General features: G+C 38.3%; 1 protein-coding gene across 30 annotated transcripts in view; it reads left to right on the top strand.

The window, feature by feature from the left end:
• Positions 1–22,722, top strand: part of MBNL1 (muscleblind like splicing regulator 1) — a 199,373-nt gene that overhangs the window by 130,173 nt on the left and 46,478 nt on the right. The window contains exon 1 of one of the 30 annotated variants that reach the window (XM_082743389.1): positions 18,320–18,338. The exons of the other annotated variants lie outside the window; for them this stretch is intronic. The gene's annotated coding sequence lies outside the window, so the exon portion shown is untranslated. Of the gene's footprint in view, positions 1–18,319; positions 18,339–22,722 lie in introns of those variants that run through there. 30 annotated transcript variants of the gene reach the window in all.

Genomic DNA, 22,722 nt, shown 5'->3' on the forward strand with positions numbered 1-22,722 from the left:
AAGACCCGGAGATCATGACCTGAGCCGAAGACAGAAACTTAACCCACTGAGCCACCCATGCGCCCCTTTAAAAAGTATTTCTCAGGTGTCAAATATGCCTTACCCCCATGAGCATTGTTCCCTGTTTTTTGCCTGGATAAAGAATTACAGAAAAGTAATTGAAGATAAAATGTACATACACAGTTTGAAAAGAATACAAACGAAGTTCAAGTGATTTTTAGAAGTCACATTTTTTTAAAAATTACATTTCATTGTCAATTTAAAAACGAGCAACATTAATGACAATAATGGTGATACTCTAAGAGCAACCCATGTCAGAAAAGAAACTGAAGAACAGCTAGATTACAGCCACAGTGTTTTAACATCCCCGAAGGCAGCACTGACGTGGTGCTGGTTGTTGAACCAAATCATAAGGCCCCCAAGCAGGTTGTTTCCAACACTCACTGGCAGGTGCAGAGTTTATAGGATGTTTGCTTTCCAACTTTTGACTTTAAAACTTGAAATCGCAATCTGCAGAGGGGGAGGACCTTATCGCTTGATGAAACAGACATTCTTTTGTGTTGCTTGGGAAATGTCTTGATTTTATAAACCTGTGCCGTCAGGTGTTTATAATTCTGAACTTTGTACCATTAGATAGGCCGTGTCCGGAGTTGGCCGATTGTTTGAGTATCGCTTGCACATTGGAATCTTTAGTGGGCATGTTCTCATAAAGTTTATTTAGATAAATATTATTTACTCTTTAGGCCTGAAAAGAGGACCAAGTAATGATGGTATAATTTTCAGAATTACTTATACTTTTTAAAGTAATGCAAGTGAGGTTACACACCTCTAGTAGGAATCTCAGAAGACGAAACCTTTCTATTTGGTAGCAATACTTAGTTTCAGGATTTGCATCTGTATTGTAATTTGAAAGGTAAATAGCTTAAGGTTTGTTTGCTTTTTTTTTTTTTTTTAATGAATTTGTAAGGTATTTTTGAAATACATTTTTTTTTCCCCAAGCATGTTTCTTCTTGTATTTAGGCTTTTCTTTGGTTAAATCTTCCAAGAGCCATTGCTATCTTAAATAAAGTACTCTTTAGCCCTCTTTGATGGGAGATAAAATGTTCACAGGGAAGACAGGACAATTTATAGGGCTGGTACTCTTGTATACTTTGTATTATTTTAATTCAGGTGATTTTCTATGATTAAGAAAATTAGCCTCCTCTTTCCTAACACATACTTTCTTTCATCTAAAATCTTTAGATTTTAACTCAGTTAAAATCTTTCAATTATAAATAATCATACCATTTCTGAATAGTCAAAGGTATACTATATTAAGGTATTAAGTATAATATCAGCACCTTTCCCATTATTCCCAATGGATAATTCTATGCTCAACTGATGGAGGAATAAATAATTTTTTATTTTCATCAGTCATAGGATAACTTCTTTTTATACATAATGAATCATTTCACATCATAATGGATTGAGCCTTTCAAAAACACATTTTAAATGAGTCACTTGCTTTTTACACTGATATCGAAAGGAGTATAATCTGGCAACTGCATAATAGAATTTCTACAAAACATTAATATTTATCTTCTGGGTCACCACCTGAAGACTAATAGCACTATGTCCAGAATTCTTGTCATGGACTATGTTAGTAAAACAGTAATAAAAGTGATCGAGTAGTTCACTATTTTATATTCTGTGGCTGGTTATGGTCATCTGGCTAGAATCTAACCCATATTAATCCCTTGAGTCAACAGTCAGGAACATTCAATGATGTACTTAAAATACTTTTTAACATGTGGTATTTAGAGTGTTTAGAATGTCAAAGGATCCTTTGTAATGATCTTCCCCTTGAGTAATTCAAAAGATATTTTTAAAAGTTATTTTTCAAAGAGCACAGTGTTTGAAGACTTTCAGAAAATATAAATCTAGTAGAGTACTTTGGGGGAAAAAAAAAGTTCAGTTCTAGAAAAAAAAAAATCACACCATACACTGAAGTGATATATTACTCAAATAATCTCTAAAAAAATTCAAGAAAACAGAGCATGTGTTCATTTTTGGTTGAGAAAAGGAACTTTTCTTTTTTTCCGAACAAGAGAATGTGTTTGATGCTCCCTTAGGGAGCTACACTCCTCTCTATAATTGTGTTTTTCACATTTTATGTTCAAATGTAAATGACTAAGGAGAAAGCATGACATGTTCATATTTTTCACAGAACATATTAAATCCTGTTTCTATGGCAACCACTTTTAATTGGCAAATCCCGTTCTTGTCAGTACTCTCAAGCTTATTTTTCTTGGGTACATTGAATTGTTAGAAATGCTTCCAGAAGTAAAAGTTCAATCTGGCATCGTTTTTGGGCATGAAGGATGTTCATTGGCACGGGTTTATTTTATTAAATAATTTCGCTGTAGTATGTTTGTGTCGTGGGTTGCTGTAGAGGTGATACACCTACCCCAGCAGCCTATTGTGTATCAAGAAACTTGCGAGGTTTCGGGGCAGACATTCGGACGCGCAAACTGAGAATGGCGACGTGTGCTGGTTCACACAGGTGAAGGAGGCAGCTGTCTGACATGGCAAAACAGAGTTGGGAAAAAAATTAAAATCTTTTGGGGCTGTATTTCAGATGTTTAAAATGGTGTTATCTGGGGTTTCTTGTGGCCCTGACTTTAATAGTGCAGAGTAGATTGATTTATTAAAAACAAACAGAGTTTGCTACTTGCTTCTCATAAATTTTATCTCTTGAATCAATGTGGTGCAAAATGTTGAAGCAGGTATTTGGTAAGTTGGTTCTGCTACTGCAGTGTTATAAAAATAGATTAAGTAAACAGACACAGCAGGCCAGTGCAGCTTGGATTTTGAACTCTTCTGAGACCTGGTATAGCTTTAATAGCTTATTGGTCTGGAGAGAAAGAAGTATGAATCCCCAATGTAATTTTAATATTATATAATGAAAGAAGAATGATTTTACAGCATGGAATCAGGTGTTGTAACTATTATAATTCTTTCAGAGAGCTTTATCCAAAAGCTTCCATTTTTTAAGCTATTTTGGTCTACTATTCCGGTCTGCTGTGTATTTTTTTTTTTTTTTTTTTGCCTTTGCTATTTTTATATGACTGCAGCAGCATAACCCTGCACCAAGCACAAGACAGCATTGCAGTTGGTGTCGAATATAAAACTGTTATTAAATGAAAACTAAGAAAGCAAATCCTTGGAAGGAAAAGAATTGTCCACATCGAAGACTTGCAATATTAAGATTAAATTTGTCTTCTAAAAATAAAAATCTGAAAAGAGTAAATGACAGTGTGTCTCCTCCTTCAAAAGCGATGATTTCATATAGTCAAGAACTAAAATATGTTTAGTCACCCTCTTTTAATTATCCTTCTCTGTTGCAGATTTCTGTAGAAGTATTCCTCCCTCGTATACACACTTTGTCCCACAAAAGTGTTCTCATTGCATTTTTCATGAACAAATGACTCTGCTGCTTTCATCAGAAGTCACAGAAAGCATTTATGTTCGAGAAGTTCAACCTTACCTGTGTCCTTCTAATCTGTATATGTTTCCTGAGTAATTTTGACTCTCCTAATATTAGGAGTGTCTCCTAATTCAATTAATATTAAAATTAAATATAGAAAACAAATTATGTATATTTGCTACCTATGTGCATAGTAGCCTTAGTAAGTGATTAAAGTTCTACTGATTTAGTTAAAAGTGGGAAATCAGCTTACCAGGGGCATTCCAGAAGTCTATGAGAAAAGGAAACCATAAGAATGGAGGTCAGTGGCTTACAGCAACCCGTACAGCGCTCCATTCTCTGAGCCACTGGCCCTTGTTTTCTAGGCTAACAGGTTTTCCCTAGATCCAATATATTCATGTAGTTTTGGGGATTCAGGAACAATCCCAAAGATCCATGACATGTGTACGATTTTGTTGGTGCTTGGGAGGAAGTCTGAGCCATGTGCTCTGAGTAGGCTTGGTGACCCAGCCAGAGAGGACACCCAGTTGGCCGCCCATCTTAGTATGTCCTTGTTCACTGTTTGTACAAACAGCAACTGAGGAAATGGAGCATTGCTACATTTGGGTATATACAAGGCTCTGGGGGGGGGGAGGCGGGACACAAAGCTTTAAAATCCCGAGGATCTTTTCATACCAGTACTGGGCCAACAGGATTTGAAAAATGACAAGATCTAACAAAAATTAGTTAATGGTTTTTAGATTTTTAGCTCTCCTAATCCAGAAGTCCCATTCTTATAACTGAGGGGAGCAATGTTCTTCCTCTAGCCTGTTGCTCATAGGCGCTTCGGATTCCCAGTTCAGGTCTTACATCCACCTGCCTACGTCCGATTTGGGGTTTCTGTCTCTGATGAGAAACAGGCAGGGCTGAAGGGGGCATAGAATTTTCTGAGAAATGGCCAAAGACTCTGGGTCAGAGACCTAGCAGTTAAAAGTAAGAGCTGGAAATCTGGAAACATTTCACTGACCGTATTGGGTGGGTATTCACTAAGCACATCTCATAGTTTACATGTAAATTACTTACACGGGTATATCAGTAAAGGAACTAATGGAGAGAAACAGTATCTCTATTACATAAATCATGCTCTAAAATAAGGGCAAAGGAGGAAGGTTGGTTGATAGTGGAGCAGTGTCTTGAGTTGCTAGAAAATAGGACTATAGATATTAATAGATTAATACTAAAGATTTTGCAGTTTAGAGCCTAATTCCCTTTCATTCATCCTTCCTAGGTCACATGAAATACTTCACAGACCTCGAGTAGGGATTAATTTCTATATGTGCCCTTTGTACATGCATGTATATTGATTGTTCTGTATACACAGATCCATACACAGACATCTGTCTCTGCCTCTTCTATATATTTATCTTTCTTTCTGCACACACACCCACACACACTCACTCACACACGTACACATGAATAGGTATAAATGGGGGATAGTCCTCTGGTTACTTAGTCTGAGATCAAGCTTTTAGAAATAAGACATCATGCCTTCTTTCTTGCCATGAGAAAGCGCACTCAAGTAGCAGTAACACTGATCCTGGGGACACCTGATTCAGGGAGAGGGCTAGAAAGCACAGGCAAGAATGCCCTTGTCCTACAGTCTGTGGAACAGCAGAGCAGGAACTGTGACCTTGTGGGAAGCCGCCCACCCCCTCCCCCTTACCAGAACAGTGAACTGAGACCTTCAAAATACATTCATGTAAGAGAGACTGGAAAACTTTCATCTAACAAATCCGGATAAACTTATAAGAAGACCAACTATAGTCTACTGGTGTTTTCTAGATACTAGCTATTGACTTTACACACATTTTTATTTAAATCCTCAAAAATCCCACTATCAGGTAGATTGTATAGTTAGTCCCATTTTATTGATGTGGAAATTGAGGCCCAGAGGATTATGAGTTAGGCACAAGGTCACAGAGTTGGTAAGTGGCAGAGTGGGATTGGAACCTGAATGTATCTTCTCTGCTTTTTGAGCACCCGCTCTGAAGCACTGTCTCCTTTGTCAGTTTTAAAGGAATTTTGCAGCATATCTCACATGTAGGAGATCCTTCTTGGAGAAATGAAAACCTTTCCTAGAATGGATAACAATGGTCCCAAATTTGAAATGGGAAGTCTTCACCACTAGGAGCAGGTGTGTTATGTAACTGTGTAAGCTTCTGTTCATAGATTTCTGACATTATCGTTCAAATTCCTGAACTTCTTGCCACATCTCTCTTTTTTCTTCCAGATCCTCATACCTGTAAACCTTCCTCCTTCTGACCTTGTCACTTGCGTTTAAAACCTTGGTTCATACAACTTCCCTGGAAATCACACCTGAAATAGCAATGCTCTAGAAGGCTTTTGAGGGGAAAGCTGGCAGTGCGGGGGTGGGGGGTGTGGTGTGGTGCGGAAGGGGGGCTTTATTCTGTACGCTTTTTATTCTCTGGGCATTTGGCTTCTGCCTGACTTGATTTTGTTTGTGTGGCATTTTGCTAAACATGGGCCAGGCATTATTTCACTGGGATTTTCTATATGAAACCCCCTGGCATAGTTCATGATGAAAACCATGGTATCTCTGAGGGAAGAAAATCAAATTTGATTGGCAAAGTGCTGACATCCTCCTAATGGGAAGTGGTGAGAAGTAGCACACAATTACCTCAGGCCCATGGAACCTGTCTGCCTGTCCCCTTCCTACCCCCAACTCACAGAGAGGCATATTTTTAAAATTCTGATGAATTCGTTCCGATTCTATTTTGGTGGGGGGGGAGGCTAAGTTTGCAGGGAATTGGTAGGAAAATATTGGCGTTCTCTTCGCTTTTATCATCTGAATGAATTGCAAAGGGTTTTTAAGAGTTTCTTTTACTGAACACGGGTTACAAAGAAGGGGAGCATCATGAAGTCCTTCCATTTGGCTAAAAAAAATGTATATTTACATTTTAGAGGTCTTTGAGATTTATATATAGCAAATAGTGGCATATAGACTTTTTTCATCTTTAAATTATGTGATAGAAATATCAACAAGAGGGGGCTTCTGGGTGGTTCAGATGATTTAGTGTCTGCCTTGAGCTCAGTCATGATCCCAGGGTCCTGGGATCAAGCTCTGCATCGGGCTCCCTACTCAGTGCAGAGCCTGCCGCTCTGCCTACTTACGCTTTCTATATCTCTCTGTCAAATAAATAAATAAAGCCTTTGAAAAAAATAAATCTCAATAAGAGATCATTAAAGATGGGCCTTATTTTTTAATATATGGGCTGCTGCTTAGGTAATACTCTATCCATAATAATAAGTAGTTCACCTCTCTTTGCTGCATAATGCTTCTATTAAACATTTCAGAGCTTCTGGCAAAAATGAAGAACTATAACTGATACGAGGTCCATTGCAGTGGTGTTAATGGGGGCAGAGTTCAACTAATTGAGTCCATTGTACATATTTACATATTTCTTGTGCTATTTCAAAACTCAAAATATGAACGGAATGCTTTTGAAAACCAGCATACCTATCCTCCTTCAGCCTCTTCGAATAAACAACCATCCTAGAATTTCTGCTTTTGTTAAGGAACAGCAAGAAATAGAAAATATTCGTAGTGTTAATCTTTAATTTTGGAAATAATATATGTTTGCTTTAACATTTCTTCTAACCAGCCTATTCCTATTTTTGGCAAAATTACATAAGACACACACAAAGAAAGAACGTATTATAAAAGTAGCCTTTCAGAATATTTTGGTGCACTGCCAATACTGTCGCGTTCTTCTAAAGGTAGCTGTTTCCACTTTTTGCAGGAATGTAAGGGAAACTTCATAAAAGATGCAAAAATATTCCTGAGAATTCATCTGAGTAGAAAATCCCAAAGCCCCTTACGTGTTTTTCACCGGAAGCATGCCTTGTGCAGATGGCTTGTTGAGTTTTCGAGCATTTTACTGTGGTGTACAATTCGTTGCCTGAGATCCTAGGTTTCTCGAATGGTGTTATCTTATCTCCTTGAGTTACCTCCTAAAAGGAGTCCAGAATCCTTTGCCTAGATGCCGGAGGAAGGTGACAGAAGTCGTTTTTATAAACAGGGCTCTCCTTCCCACCCGACTCTTACTGGGCTGTCTCCCTGTCCCGTGCCATTCCTCCCTCAAATCCCTCTCCATGTGTGCCTGTTTTCTAGAGGCCCTTTCTCTGAGATCCTAGAATGCAGTGACATTGTATTCCCAATAAAGTAGGTACAGAAGGGGATTATGGACTTTGGTTCCTTGTAAGTCTGTGAGGCAGATTACAAACACAAATTATCGTGCAGCTAGCGTCTATCCTAGAGGATTGTTTGATATCCGAGACTGATCCTAGATTCCAGAGCACTTTTAAGAAGCACGGTAATTTTAGTTCTTACCAGAAAATGGCAACAAAGAGCTAGAAGTCTCTAGAACCATATTGGACTACTAGGTTAAGAAAGCCGCAGTTTTACCTTTTCAAGACAATGAATGGGCGGACGGGTGGGATATTTCAGATATTTCAGAGATCTTTCAGACCTCTCCAGGTCTGAAAGAATTTCCTTTGACCTTTTGAGTTCAGCTTTATCCACTCCTCTTTTTTTGAGGAAATTTCTCATGAAGTCAGATGCCACGATCCCTCCTACATCTGACTCTATTTACCGGTAGGAATTGTGTTTTATATTTCTTTTTCTATCCTCTGTCACCTAGCATGATGATAAGCCACTAGGCACCCAATGTATATTGATTCATAGATAGAAGGAAAAATAGGAAATTAGCAAAATTGTAGATGGAGGATCCTCTTTCCTCTGTATGTGCAGTAGTTGGCGCAGTGAGTTTGAATGTTACTTATAATCCATCAGTTCTTTGTAGAGATTGTTGTCTCAAGAGTCATTTTTTTCCTTCAGAATCCTCATATTTATTGCTTTTAGTGGAAAGTACAAAATTATTGTAAATATTTTTTTCTAAGGACCTCACCGAAAAAACGGTGCCTAATTTATGGAACTTTTCTAGCAGTTATTGAGAGCAACTAGTTTTATATGAATCTGTTTTTATCACTGACATTCAGTTCATCCTTCATGGTTTTCCAAGATGAACCTACAGCTTTCAATATCAAAACTATCAGATTTTCTTCACAATTTCATCCAAAGTGAGAAGGATGGAGACATTCTATTATCTTTATAGCGTCCACACTGCTACTTTGGGGCAAAACTGAGTTTTTTTTCCAAAGGGTAATGGCAACAATTTTGTTTGTGACAACTTTGTTAATGGATTTCCTACAAACCAGCTGTGACATACTGATACACCGTAGCAACTGACATAGTCAATTGTGAATAGTTCATTTGCGTGAAATCTGTCATGTAACTCAAAGTGTATTGGGGTGATGGCCATAAGAAGTCTGTCTGACTGTATTAATGTACAATGAAAAGGGTCCTTAAAGATTGTTTTCTTAATTGCTGCCTTTTAAACACCACTGGCTATTTGAATTTCAGCTTGATGCTATGTTTGTTCTAAACATAGCCTGCTGAATTTGTTTATACAGTACCTATAAATCAGGCAGATGAGTCTCCATTGCTTTAATTGTTCTGTGACTTTGTACAAATGACCTCATTTCACAGGATCTCAGAATCCTTGTCAGCAAATGGGAGACGAGGTTAACAGTATTCCCATCCTGAAGTCGTGGGGGAGGATAATGTGAGACCTGTTCTTTCCTCTTGTTAAGCTGCGGCTCGCGGTGAGAGAGGAGAAATAAGGCTTTGCCCCCATGGATCTTACATCCCTAGAGGGATCAGTCAGTCAGTAAGTGAACATATAAATTAGCACCATAACTGCACGTCTGACCAATGCTATGAGGAGAAGAAAAAGGAGCAGCAGTCTGATGGAGGCTGGTTCTGGGAGAACTTTAGTTGAGTAGCTTATGTTTACTGTTCTGTCTGGGGGAGCATCGACAATAAGTGGTAATATTTTTCCCCTTATTATGCATAGTTAATTTTCTTATTTTCTGTTTAACCAGTGTGTTCATAATTTATTAAAAAAATGGATAAGTAGCTTTTATTTTGTGACAGGTGTTTTTGTTTTTATAAATTTAAGATATCAAAGCAGATTATTTCGTTGTTTGAGGGATAAAAGAGTGGGTACATTTTCGTTTCTTCACAAAATAATATAAATTATTATAAACGAAGGTATCATATGGTAGTCCTGATTATTCAAATCTGTTTTTCTCTTCTCTTTTGGTATATAATAAATTTCAGGGAGGCATGTGTGCACTAGCTTACAGTAACCTGCTTGAACAGTTTAGTGCAACTGTTTTGTCTTGGGTTGTTGGGTACCATAAAGCCACAGGAACCACCTTTACTCTTGATTTGTTTAATGAGTGCCGCCGATCTTTCTATATCCTTATGACTTAGGTCCTCTTCACCATAGGTCTTCCTGACATTCAGGTAGTCCTCAGCAAAGACATTCAATGAATGGGTTATTCTTGCTTATATTGTAGATTTCCTAATTAGGCATTTAGGTTATTTCCACTTACTTCACCTTGTCCACCTTAAAAATTAAACAACAAAGGTTCTTAGGCAGCAAATTAGTTTATTTGGAAACAGCAGAGGAATTGCAATTCAGAATAGGAAAACTCTGCAAACCATCAGCAAGTCTGGAGAGCAAAGGAGGAGAGTATCCCTTTATAAAGGAACTGAATAAGTCAGGAGGTATTGTTTTGACGAAAGTTCATGGGAGAAAAATCAGAGTTCCGAGTGATGGCTTCTCATTGGCTGCAGAGCTGGGCAGCTTGCTGTTGCCAGGCTCAGAGGAGATCTTCCTTCTTCCTGCCGAACTATGCAGGCTGGCCCCAAGGAATGTACCTGAGAGCCCCTCCCCTTACTGGCTTCCCAGTTCCATTTTGAATGAGGTTTCCTTCACTCATTTTCACAGCCGTTACTCTCTGAATGTACCTCCCCTGAGTAAAGCCTCCATCCCAATCAGGTTGGTTTAACCACTGGCCATTGCATGGCCTGAAATTCCCACCTGTATGCTATTTTACTTGTTAGGTCCTCTAACTCTTTGGATTCCTGGGAAGCCAGCTCTCTTATAGAAGACACAATCCTCCAACTTGGTATCAGATCTGAATTTGAGACATAAACTTTACTTGCTACTTCTGTAACCTTGGGCAAGTCCTTTAACTTCTTTGAGCCTTAATTTCCCCATCAGTATAACATGGTTAATACCAGTTACTCATACGGTCATTGTGAAGTTAATTGAAAATGCTTGTGAAAATGCCTGACTCCCTGCCACGTTTTCCTCTGTACTTCGTCCTCTTTGGTAGCACTTAACAGTATGAAGGGCACATCATAGCACTGATTATCTGTTTTCTGAAATATACCCTGTGGTGGGTTTTATGGTCCATGCCACCCCACCTTTTCTTTTCATACTATTTTCACCTGACCTTTCCTTTTGGTTTTTGGGTGTCGATAGGCAGTCAGATAAAAGAGAAGTAGATTAAAATTCTCAAAAAGGAAGTTTGGAGATTACCTCTTTATTTTGAAGAACCATCTATCTGTTCATTTGTGTGAGCAGTGCTTTATTTATGAAAACTGAGGTAGAAGAAATGGTTTGTGGTAAATTGATAGGTGTTTTTACAATAGTGGACCTATAGAAATACAATGAGGAAAAACATGGGGGGTAGGGTATAATACGTTTTTAAATATATCATTGGAAAGACCACAAAAGGAGAAATGACAAAGTTTCCACAGTAAATAGTGAGCTGGTAGGACTATACAAAGAGAAGACACTATAAGACAGTACTGTTAAACCCATGTAATAGTAGTGATGTGCTGTTAAAAATGGGTGATCTAACCTGAAAATTTCCCCAACTTTAAAATCTGGCAGTTAAGAACGTTGTCATTTTGGGAGCTGTTTAGTCTTAAATGATGGATTATGTGTTTTAAACATAAATAATAAAGCTGTAGATAATTTGTAAAGTTGTACTTGAATCTTTTTAAGGTGTTTCTTGGTCCTTCCAGGATCCTCTGTTTAATTTTTCCCTGCAATAACTGCATTGACTAATACATTATAAATCTTTTCTTGCTGTGTGCTACATGGGCTCCAGTAATTTTGTCTACTCACTCATGGTGGTGGGGGATGAGAAGTGGGGGGGACCTGTGCCCCTGCCCCATATAAACTAGTGTACTCTAGCAAAACCCTGGCAGTTTGTAATGTAGAATACTACTTTTAAGAGTAATTACTGTTTGTTTGTTATCAGTCTGTTTGATGATCAATTTTATTCTCTATCAGATATTAATATTAAAAAAATAAACTGCCTTACTAAGTTCCCTTTTCAGAGCACAATTTATGTAAAAACTAGTCAAAACAAACCAAAACAGTTGTCCTGATTCAGTACAAGAGAAATTTACTGTAAATTAGGAACCGCAACTTTTTAAATGAAATTTGAAATTATTTTGACTTATAGGTGAGTGCTAATGATGAAATAAGCCAAAACAAACAGTTTCAGAAATAGCTAAAAATAGTTGCATGTAGAGACTTAAACGTATTTTGGATAATGTGAAACTTAAATCACAGAATTATGACTCACTGAAAGAGTTTGGGAAAAAATTGTTTAGAAGCTAGGCATATATGCTAATTCCTATTGTTTTCTTATGCTAGTGTATTTTACTACACCACTCTAGAATAATTCCATTTAATTTTAGAAAGGCTTTTCCTATTTGATTTCATGATATTGTAGGATTATCTTAGGGTTGGTAGTAAAGTTGTTATTTTCAGGTATTTTAGATGAAAATGTCACATGCAGAAAACCTCCATTAAAATTATCAATATCAGCTACTGGTGGAATAAAATGAGGCAAGCATGTACTTTTTTTTATTGCTGTGGGTTTTTATGGAATCGGGAAAAATGGAAAGTGGCAATTCTAACAGGAAATACTACAGCAGGTAAACAAAAGTTAGTTTCACTTTATTGGAAGGTCTCTTGAGTAGTGCTTCAGGATTTTTGCCAAGCTACGTACCATATTGATACTTCTTCTTCTTCTTCTTCTTTTTTTTAAGATTTTATTTATCTATTTGACGCACACAGAGAGAGAAATCACAAGTAGGCAGGGAGGCAGGCAGGGGGGCAGGGGGAAACAGGCTCCTTGCTGAGCAGATACAGGACTTGATCCCAGGATCCTGAGATCATGACCTGAGCTGAAGGCAGAGGCTTAACCCACTGAGCCATCCAGGCGCCCCATATTGATACTTCTAAGTAACCTTTTCCAATCTGAGTAATCCACATTACAGTTCCTATTTACTCTTTTCTGATGTAATTGTAGTGTGGAGTCCAGTTTTTATCTTGGCAAAAGGAAACAGTGAAGCAGAATAATGGACTAATGATTGAGCCAGGAATTTGCTATTAAGTTGCAAGAAATTATAGAATAATAAAGCTTAATTTGGCAGTTAGTCAATAAGCAATTTTCAGAACATTGCTAGATGTTGAAAAAGCACTGCTCGAGGTGCGTTTGAAAGCTAGACATATAGTTGATATATGTTCTATGTATGTATGTCTATTAAACATGTATTATGTGTATATAGGATGTAATGTACATTTTGCTTTATAAGATTCCTATACGAGTTAACATTTGTTATTAGTCTAATGCTATTCTCGGTGTTGTTTGGGGAATGCCGCTGAAAAAGAAAGTCATGGTTTTGCTCTCACGGAGCCTGGTGTAGTGAAGGAAACAGGCAGCTGGCATGTAATTATGATAAGGTGTAACGAATGCTCTGGAATCAGCCAGAAGAACATTAAACAAAGAGGAAGTTTAAAAACAAAAACTGCTTGCGGAAGGTGACGTTAACTGGAGACTCTTAACTCAAACTACAAGTTGGCCAGGCCAAAAACACCTGGCAGGGCGAGTATTTTGGTAGCTGGATACACATGGTCTAGTGATGTCTCGTGAAAGACACTGAACCTAGTTCCATTCACTATAGCTGAGAGAGAGTGTGTGTGTATGTATGTGTTAGTACGTGTTAGAATAGGAGTAGAGGGGGAGAGATTGTGGAAAAGTTGGGTCTGGGAGATTATTAGGAGACAGGTCTGCGTTAGCTCTGGCCTGTACTGTTAAAGTAATGATTTCATTGGTCTTCCTGGCCGCTCTCTCGGCCACTTCAGGAGCTCTTGCTCTCCTTTCCGATGAGTTCATGAAGTATAACTTGGCTGCTGTGCTCGTGGTGTCCTTGGCCCCAGTCAGTGGCTCTCCCAGCTCTACAGAAGGAAGTAGACAATCTATACTTCAGTTTTTGAAACTGTCCCCAAACTAGAGTCAGCCGGCTCTTCACACTTATTTCTCACATCTATTATAAATGTATTATTTGTCATTTTCGCTTCAAACTATGCTATTTTTCTACCTGTGCATCTTTTGTAACTCTTCATGTTTAAATTCTACCTCTTCTTCAAAGTTGTTATCTGATTCTTCTAAGTGGGAACATTCTCTTTTTCCTTTGAATTATGAGACTTCTTTATCTGAATGTCCTTATAGCATTGTTTGCTTTCTATCCTTATATTCTAGTTATTCAGGAGCATGCCTTATTTCTCTTCATGAAATAATGTCTGATCCGTTTATTGTCTCCACTGCCCAAGAGCACTGAGCACATGAGAGGCCTCAAGAAATAGTGGGTGAATAAACGTATAAATGAGTCATTTTAGAAGGTAATAAGATTGAAGTTGAAGTATGTTCTAGGCAACCCCGTGACAATAATTGACAAGGCAACAGTTCTCTCCTTTCCTCCCTGCCCCCTCCCTCCCTCTCTCTACCTTCCTTCCTTCCCTCCCTTCTTTCTTCATCCATTCACTGCCTATATTCTAGCTTCCTTTTCAGTTTGATTAAGAGACAATGAATCAGTTGTTCTGTTTTCTCTTTCATCTGTGTCCGCACAGATGTGTCTGTGCGCATGCACTGTATTTCTTCTCTGTATATAAATCTAGCTTTTTTGGACCTCATGGACTTGTATGCTTTGGTATTATTGCAAGAAACACAAAAGAAACCTTCTGTTTACCTTTTGATAATTTCTAGGGTGAGACCTATCAATTTCCAATTTCTCTCTCAGGATTGTAGTAAAATCCTGTGTTGCATCTGCAAGCAAACAGCGACAACAAACTCAAGTTGCCCCCAGTCCCTAGACTGTTTAGACCACCCATATCCTGCCCACCCATCAGTGGGATGCATGGGGACTCTGACATGTCTAGTACTAACTTCATTACTTCATAAAGGTAGGACCTTCCATGGGGTATTAACCTCTGAAGCTTCTGTTTCCCCATTGGTACTAGGAGACTAATAAGAATCACTTCTTAAGATTTCCCTGAGGGTAAATGATAGATAATATTGTGAGAGTTAAAGACAGACATTGTAATTACACCTGAACAGGGCTAGAGGAGGTCACCATTAGGGTAAGGTTTCTATCCATTGTAATGGTCTTTCAAAACAAATGGTAATAATCCTGTGGAGACCTCATATCTCCTTTATTTGAAAATTTATGACATGCCAGTTTACCTCCATAAACATTTACTGCAGCTGTGAAAATTTTAGCCTTAGCATAGGTAACTTATAATTGAGTCATAAAAGCAGTACTGCAAAGATAACTTAGGAGCCGCCCAAGACCTCTGGCCCACTGTGGATGAGAGTGAAACTAAATTGTATAGGAACCGTTATGAGATATCTAAAATGCCACAAAATCTTTGATACACTCTTTCTTTACAATACCATCCAAGTCGAGTATATAAGAAAAATACTTGAGGGCTCTCATGGGTACCTTGATGACATGGGTCCTTTGACCCTCTTTTTCCCATGAGCTCTTTGGCATCCTATGAACAAGGCATTCAGAAGCAGGTGGTGCTATGGTCTGAGACACCGAGACCCAAGGGAACGGAAGGTAATAGCTCTTTCTGTGTAGTCCTTGTCCTTGAGCACCCTTTCCACCACTGTACAGGGAAGGAGCTGTGAGAAAGACAGGTGAGAAATAGAAATATCAGTTAAGGGAGAGTCAGATGACATTAGCAGTTGTCCTGGAGTCCTTGGCAAACACTGCGTTTGCAAGAACTATGGAAAAAGTTGTGATTGATGTGTAAATGAGAATGTGGGTTGGTATATATAGACTAACCAATGGTCCTCAGAGAAGCAGTCATTAGAATCATCTGAGAGCTTGCCTGGGATCCAGCCAAGATCAATGAAATCAGAATTTCTGGAGGTAGATGCTGGGTCTAGAAATTTATTATTTATAACGTGCAGCCATGGCTGAGGACCAGTGGCCTAGGCCTTACGGTATCATCACAGTGATGTGATAGCTGGGACACTGGGAATGCCCTCCTGTCTCTTAAATTGCTTATTCATTCTACAGACATTTACTAAAAAATGCTTAGGTTGCTAACTTAGATTTAGCCCTGTCTTTAACAAGTTCTTAATCTAGAGGAGTAGACAGACTTGTGGAAATTACCTGTAATACAGTTTGACAGGTGCTGAGTTCACTACTGTGAGCTCATTCTCTCTGGCAAGAAAGTCAAGAGGAGGAAGGGAGGGACAGTGGGAGAGAAAATGTCCCCAAAAGGTGACATTTGAAAGGGTCACCTCTCATAATTAAATTTAACTTTAGAAAATGGTTACCTGTTATTATCAACTCCTTTTGAAATACAGATGCCCCCTTTCCTAATGGGAAGAGAAATGAGCGTTATTGGGCTCTTACCGGGAACCAAGTAAGCTTCCTCAGAGCCACTCAGGAACTACGTTACTTGGATGCAGTGTCACAACTGAAGGTACTGTTGAGCTAGGAGCTGAGACCTACATAAAGTCACATAGCCAGTGGGCCAAGAACTCTAGCAAATCCATGTCTCTCTCCTTGGCTCTGGATGGGTGTTTTTTTGTTTTGTTTTGTTTTGTTTCATTGTGTGTGTGTGTGTGTGTGTGTGTGTGTGCTGGACCGTGCACATAGCTATCTTGGGCTACTTAGACGCTTAGTATGAGTTCATTAGAAGAGATTCGAACTTCATGGTGTACTGAAGGACTCTGGAAAATGGGAGGTTGAAGGAAGAGGAGAAAGGGTGCTTTCAAGCTCTTCCAGAGAAGTGGGACTGAGTAATAGGAAGCAGAGGTTGTGAGGTCCCAGGGATGTAAAGAATGTGCTTAGGAAAGTGAGAAAGGCCCAGGGAAGTCCATTTACTGAGTACCAGATCATAATTGAGGCGCCTGTATGCATTCTTTCCTTTAATACTTACATCATCCCCAGGATGGTATTCTTACCTTCATTTTTATAGAAGAGGAAATCAAAGTCTGGTGAGGTTGAATAATTAGCCCCAGATTTTACTACTTAGTAAGTATCGAAGTTGGCATTCGAGCAAACAACTCTGTGATGGCAGCTCATGTGATGTTAACCATTGAGCTGGGGCTCAATTGCTTTTTTATGGCCTGTGTGCAGATCTCTGATGCCTGCATATGAGAAGCTTACAAGCTGAGGACGTGGATAAACCCAACAAGAGACCGTAGCTCTTATCTGGGTGGCTGGAGCAGAGTACAAAGATGTGGTTGGGGACAGAAGTAAGAAATTACCTGAAAAAAGTGCCTATGGAAGGAGACTAGGGAAGAAGGGAAATAAAACTGATGAAAATGGGACTGTAGTATGTGAGTTGATAGAGGTCCTGGAGAAGTTGCAGAAAGAATGTTCTAGAACGTTATTGGACAACATATTTCCTATTCTGAAACAGTTATTGGGGCAACAGTTATTGGGGTTGTTGACCCTGCCCACCGGCTGGGCATGAGTGTGAGACATGACGCTGCCTCCTGGAGGCAAGGGGAATGGAGGGAAGATGTATGAACAAGGCACAGTAAAACCGAGTGACTCTCTCAGGAGAGAAGCAGGCACGCAGTACCAAGGAAGGTAAACCACAATCGCTACTCACAACCACTTGCTTTAGCCAGAGGTAGGGAGTAAAATTCATGCATATGTTGCTTTACTCGCCGCGCTCAACCGTGGTGTTTAGCTGATGGGGCCTTCAGCCTAAATGTTGTTGGTAATGATAGCCAGAGAAAAACATCAGGTGACAGCAGCCTGTGCTTTCCCTCGTACATTCCACATTCTGGCTTATTAAGAAACAGTGTTGCCATGGCTGGCGTTCTTGTGAGGCCCAACATCTCCATACTTTTCCTCTTAAATAAACACTTAAGAATACGCTCTGCAGCCTCTGATTGCCTTTTAGGACAGAGTAACCTTGTGATGATTTAGTTTTTTCAAGTGCCTCTGTTTAAGTGATGACTTCAGTACCCTTCTGCCTTAAAAAGAGCCTTCTCATAGATGTTTGTAAGGTTTGCATAATTCACATCTAGTTTTACTTGTTTGTTTATTGTGAACGTGGATCCTTTCTCAAAAAGCTACTGGAGGATACTAGAAACATGAATTCTTTCTCCAAATTCTTGCTCCAAATACTTATTTCATTTCCAGTGATTATTTGTAATAGCTTTTGTCGAGTGTTCTTTCTTTAGGTATTTGGGGACCTGCCTTAGAGAGCCAGTGGGGTAGGGATGGGGTGAAAGAAAGAGACAGGCTCAAATGGCCTGTGTTGTGATACGGCTCTTTTTTCTTTTTTCAGGAGATTTTTTTTTCACCCTTACTGCCTATGCTGCTGCAGTCAGCATCCAATAGAGACGTGTTCTGGGCTCCTGAGCCAATTGTCTTTCTCCTCACTGCAGCCTGAAGTCTGAGAGAGGGCTGATGGCTGTGCACAATTTTAGCAAATTGTCATGGGGACGTGGGGGTTGGGAGGGAGTGCTTTCCCCACAGGAACAGAGCCAGTGTCATTGAGCACATTTTGTTCAAGTACAAAGTTGATCTGTCTGAAGGAGACAGTGGTCAGCAGTGGTAAGGACCTTTGTCGCCTCACCTTTTCTTCCTGCTCTGTCATTGTTGTTTATGGGAAGAGGTAGCATTTAATGGCTGGACTTGAGGTCAGGTCTGTGAGGTCAGCAAGCGACCACATTTGATTTCAGTTAGGGAATCCCAGAGGTTTATAGAGGAGTCGGAATGAAAAACAAAAAAGGAAAGGTGTTTGAGATTTGGCAAAGATGATGATGTCTCTAAAATATTAGAAAGTAGTGTAGTGTTGTAATTTCTGCATGTAACTGGCAGACAAAATTTTGGACGTTTGTTACAGTTGAAAGAATTATCTAGGCACTAATCCTATGTGTAGCTTACAGTCTCCCAGAGAGTGGACTTGGCTGAAAGATTTACTATGGAAATACCCAAATGGGACTTGAAAAATACTGCATAGCATTATTCTTTTAAGTTTATCATCAGTAATAATAAATCTTTCTTTAGGTATGTTAAAAATAGGGTCATCTCTATTTGTAGGTATGTGTATCTAGAAGGTACAAACAGAGCAAATGCCTCATATATATACAGGGTAACAGTGTTATTAATCTTGAGCTCACATCATCAAGATGTTTTACCTCTTTGATTTTTTTAGTTTCTTTTCTCTTGCTGAATAAAAGACTTATCCCTTAAAACTGGCCATCCTCTCTATATCCCTTCTATTTTTCATTTTATATATATAAAGATTTTATATATGTAAAGAATATGTATACACATATATGTTTATATAAATGTACTTTTATATATACATATATACTTATATGTACACTTACAATATATAAGTAAATATATATTTATGTATCTAAAGAATATATATATTCTTTTTTTTCCCTATATAAAATCACCTTTTCTGTATTTGTCATATATCCTGTATCCATTAGTATATCCATTTGATATATCCAGAAATCCATTTGTGTTGTATCCAAATCACAGAGGCCAGTTAGGGGAGTCCATAGATAATCCAAGAACCTCTTGCCTCACTGGATGTCTTGCTGAAGTGGGTAGTGTTAAGCAGAATTTTAACTTGTCTGGTGTTCAGTTATTTTCTACTGTTGACCCTACATTAGAAGTCCCATTGAAGGCAAAAAAAAAAAATGAACAGCAGATAAGCTGAAATTTGAAAGAGAATCTAATGTTTTCCATTACACTTTGGAAATACTATGTGGATGAGTCTTCTCCGAAATCAGTTGTTTATATTGTGAAACATATTTTCCTTTGTAGAACTCAACAGAGATGGAAGTGTTCATCTGGCCCTGACCTATTCTGGTTAAAGTTATCTATGTTTTAGTGTGGGTAATGATTAGAAAAACATATGTACATACGTACGTACATATGTACATACATACTTGAGAATGTGACAGTGATCATCAGCTCGAATGCATCTCTCTAGCATCGTGCTGAAGAGCATCAGCTCCATAGTTAGACTGCCTTGGTTTGGTTATGTGCCCTTGGACAAGCAGCCCCTTCTCCACACCCCTACCAGCTCTTCCTCCCCACATACCTTTGGAGCGGTATATAAAGATGGAATGCTTTTGCATTGCCAGTGCCCTAGGAACTGTAAAGGACTGCTCAAACAAGTCTTCCAAAAGATTGTTAAGGAAGAAAATTAAATGCATTTGACTTAAGACCTATACCTTCTTTTTACCCTCAGGAAATCCTTAAGAATATAATAGCTATAGTCATGTGGTAATCCACCTAATAATGGGATGATGATGAATCGGGTACTATTTTTAAAACTTTTGATATTTCTCAATTGAAAGGCATGCGCTCCAAATAGAGCGCTAAATTTTATTAAGTCAATGCTGGGGTTTTTAATTATTAGCCAAGATCGAACAGTGTCTGATTTGGATTCCATAAAACTTAAGAAGTGTTTCTGCCACCAACAGTTTAGAAGTCTGACAGTGGCTGTACCAAAAAAATAATGAAGCAGTTGAAAAAATAATAGAAACATAGTGACCTGGCATTTCCAATTTTATGATGCCATAAAAAAGCAGCCAAGAAATGTTGGACTGTTTAATGATGCTGGCACTTACCAAATGTCACTGGGCTTTCACAAGGTCATGGAGACTCTGGTTTGACTCAGGGATGTTGGTCAGACCCATGTTGGGAGCACAGGGAGACTGGAATAGGGACAGGCAGTAGGAGCCAATTAAACCCTTCACTAAAACTTCATACAGTAGGCTACACACTTCTGTGGGATTCTTTGGGGTGGAGGAGAGGCCATGGGTGGGAGTCGCTAAAAGGTGAGCCCATTTCTTCTTATAGCATCCGATTGCAAACATTTCTTAGCCTAAGATCCTTGTGGGCCCTCACTGAAGAAGCTGAAATTTCTTCAGAGGACTGTCAGGTAAAAGTGTGCTGATACAGCTGTTGCTTTCACAATTGTATGTATATGGGAGCTCTCACAGACAAAAGCTGCTGGAGAAAGGAGTGGTATTTTTGTAACAAGAATGTGTGTGATTTGTTGCCTTTTTCCCTTTCTCCACCCCCTCAGACTCTCATGCATTACATAATGCTGCTCGAGATGTGTAGAGTTTCAGTTATGCCACGTTCAAGATGATTAATGGGAATTGTGCAATTAAAGCTCCCAAGTTCTCTGGGAAAAAAGTCATAGTATCCCGATGTTTGAGTTAGAGTGCGTTGGGTTTGCGTCAGTGTTGAGGATATTTTGGGATATTGTAAATGTCACTATTGGTTTTAATGTCCAAGAATCTTCATCATCTCACTTCGGAATGTTCTATGAAATAGTGCCTCGAACAGCCTTTGAATACTAGCTAGAAACGTCTAAACCTAAAATTGGTAGGTTAAGATCACGTTAGACTTTGATGAGAAGACGTTTAACCCCAGTCAAACAGGGTCTTTTACGTTCTTCAGGCCGTGGTACAATTATAAATTTGCGCTCAACAGATTGTGTGTATGCACCTGGGTTTGTGTATTTCTTTCTTTTCCTGGCAGTCTCAATCATTGCCGAGCCATAGTGTTTGTGTGGATATGAACTTTTTATGGAATCAAGAAAAGGAAAAATCTAAATTGGCCTTCTGTTGTGTTTCATTTGAAAATATTTTGTATCTGGTGTAATATAATTTAAGAAATTGAGACTATTTCAATAAAAATACATTCATAAATTTCTGCTCTTTTCTCTCACTGATAGGAGAAAAATTTCCCAGCTCTTGTATTGACCTCTAAGCTCTAAGCATATGGCCATATGTTGATTGGATGAATATATAGTAATTTACACCTAAAAAGTTAAGCTTTTAGTATTAATTAGTGTTACTGTATTTGCTTCATTTAAGTTTGGAAAACTTGAGAGTATAAAATGCCCACCAAAATAAAAGGATTGACTCCTTCCTTCATATTCTGTGAGAATGCTAAGCATTTGTTGCTGGTATTGCCTGAAAATCCAATGAGGAAATTAAAACAGGAAAAGTAATGTTTGGTTTAAAGAATATCTTCTTGCTTTTCCACATGGTAAAACTCTGAAATAGGTACAGGGGGCAAAATCATCAACAAAATTCCTATTTTGTTGTCTGAGTTAAAGGGCTATATAATATTTGAGAATAAAGAGAAAATAGAAAAAATACTGTTAACATGTGAATATTTTATATTTATTATATTAAAATATAGGAAATACATGGTACTGGCTTATTAAGAGTATATATACTATATATATTTACTAAATAGTATAATACACTGTTTATAAAACACAATACAACAAAACAATAGCATAAAATCAGTGAAATCCCCATGGAGATTTTCTAAGGGGAAAAAAAAAAAAAGAATATATCTGTTCTACTACATTAGGGATTTATACCAAATGATAGTTCACTGTTCTCTGGGGTTTTATTCTATAGCTTTCTGTAAGTATGTGTTTTTCCAAATAAAGCATGAAATGTAAATTTTAAGTCTTATATTCTAGGTTTCTTAAATTTGCAACACAAGCGGAATCTAAGTTTATAATACATATGTTGCTCTTAGAAATAGGTACATAACTGGGATGAATATATGTGTGTGTGTGTGTGTGTGTATAATTACTTACATATACATGTATACATTTGCGTATGACTAAAAACAACATTATGCCTTGGGTTTACTGCAATTTCAGGCGGTGGTCAGAAGCCTTTCATCATTTTTCTGGGTTCTCTGGCTACTTAATTAGCCTTTCTCAGTAGCTTCTTTTCCAAAGTAGGAGTATATGTCTCACTTTTCCTTATTCTGATAAAAATTTTCCATAGGGAAGTAAAACCAAAAAAATTTCCTTACTCTTAAAGTCACCATATCCAGTATTCTGGTTAACAGGTGGATGGAGCTATTAGTATGATTTTGGAATTTAATTATTTACTTTTTTATATACCACAGTCTTTATTTGTTTTAATTT

This window comes from Mustela nivalis (genome assembly GCF_964662115.1).
Source record: "Mustela nivalis genome assembly, chromosome: 1".
In the NCBI taxonomy this organism is placed as follows: Eukaryota; Metazoa; Chordata; class Mammalia; order Carnivora; family Mustelidae; genus Mustela; species Mustela nivalis.